Below are 2,026 nucleotides of genomic sequence, written 5' to 3'. Positions count from 1 at the left end.
ATTGCTAAGGCATATACACATAAGAATTAACGTTGGTCATTCTGCTTTCTCACACGTAAGAGCTGCTTCACGCCTTCACCATCTTACATATTCCATCAATCACAGGAATTACATACTCTGCCTCCACGTGGATGAGTGCAAGGAGCCCAAGAGACGCCCCGATCGTGGATTTTAAGTTTTTAACCAATGATTCTCTAGAAAATAGTATCCAATTGAGCTGCAAATGAAAACCAAGCGCATAATTAATTTATTAATTACGTGCTATGGTGCAGAGGATCAGAGGATCGCGCAAGCAGGTGGATGAGCTTCTTGTTCTCCATCTCCATGTCGAAGTTTTTGCAGTGGCGACGGTCCATCTGCCGGAGGATCTGGAGCAGCTCCTGCTTCTTCTCCTCCGCCCGTGCGCTGAGGCTCGGCGGATCCCATGCGTTGTTGTTGACAAGGTTATTCTGCGGTGATTCGCTCAACGTCCGGAGAAGCGAGGTGCTGCCGTTGCCGTTGCTGATCCTCATCGGTGCCTCCTTGCCCACTGCTGCGAGGAAGGCCTGCGGGCGCCGCCGCAGATCCTCCTCGCCGCAAGCCGAAGCGCTGCCGCCATGGCCGGTTGTACCCGGTTTGCCTTTGGTTTTATATTACAGTTTGTCTAATTCATATCTAGATGTATTTCAAAGATGTCACATCTAAGCTTCCATAAATATATAATACAGCGACAAGAAAAAAAAACTAGAACAAAAAAGTAGACCTCAAACAGAATGAACATCAGCTTAGATGTGACATAACTATGTCACATTTAGATGTATCCTAGACAGACCTTTATTCATTCTTCGAAAATCAAAATATACACCTTTTTTAGGGGTACCAAAATATACACCTCGCTTTCGTGTTCGTGTCGTTGTCTCGGTGTGCACTGCTAGGGCTGGGCCTAAGGAACCCAGGGCCTCGGCCCGGGGCATGGTATTTTTCTGTCTGAAGATGCACCCAAAGAGCGAGCGAACGGGCCCAGTACTGTACAGCTCAGCCGCTCGCTCACTTGCACTTGTATGTTGTTTTTTTTGTTTTTTTCTTTATTTTTTGTTTCTTCCTGGGGTTTACTGTTTTTCACCGATTTTTTTTCGTTTTCCAACATTTCTCTTCCCTTTTCACCACTTTTCTAAGGTTTTCTTTGTGCTTTTTATTTCTTTCTTTTCATGTGTTTTTCTTTATGGTTTTCATAGCTTTTTCTCCGGTTTAGAACCTTTTTGATTGTCATTTTTGTTTTCTAATTTTTTGGTAACCTTTTCCTCTGTTTTCTATGTATATTTTTCATGTACATGTGATATATTATTTTTATACATGTTAAATATTTTTGAAAATACATCATTTAAAAATTGATGCCTACATTTTTTTGTACATCAAGAAAATTATGCATGCTTAATATTATTTATTACATGATAAGCATTTTTAAATACAAGATTAACATTTCTTTTAAATACATGTTTGATGTTTATTTTTTGATAAAAATTATACAATTTTCATATACATTTGAAACATTTATTTAATATATGTTTAGCATTTTCAAAAACAAGATTGATGTTTTATTATAATGTGGCAAAAAAATGAAATACATTGCATCATATGGACGGATGATAAAATAAACATTGCTTTTCGTCTGAAAGATAAGTAGGACCGTAGAAGTTAGATCTTACATGTAGATGTCCGGCATGATGATGATTCTCACCCTCTCTTTGTTGCCATTAGGTACCATGTCCACGGCACCCTAGATGGTGTGGGGAGTGCACATTCCCATCCAGTGACACCACCAAGGTGCCTGACGGGTGTACTTGACGGGAGGCCCGAGATGTTGTGGAACATCAGTAGTTGTGGTTAATTAGCGAGGATCATCACCTTTGTGTTTCTTTTCATTGAAAAGGGCGAAGTTCAGTTACAATCCTCCAAGGAGGTGCGAGGTACAAAACGAAATAAAGGGCATGGCTGACTTGGTCTGCGTGCACGGATGAAGCTTCTCTAGGGCCAAAGGGGGGCATGC

The sequence above is a fragment of the Triticum dicoccoides genome, chromosome 3A (assembly GCF_002162155.2).
Source record: "Triticum dicoccoides isolate Atlit2015 ecotype Zavitan chromosome 3A, WEW_v2.0, whole genome shotgun sequence".
In the NCBI taxonomy this organism is placed as follows: domain Eukaryota; kingdom Viridiplantae; phylum Streptophyta; class Magnoliopsida; order Poales; family Poaceae; genus Triticum; species Triticum dicoccoides.
Note: the sequence above shows the minus strand (reverse complement) of the source record.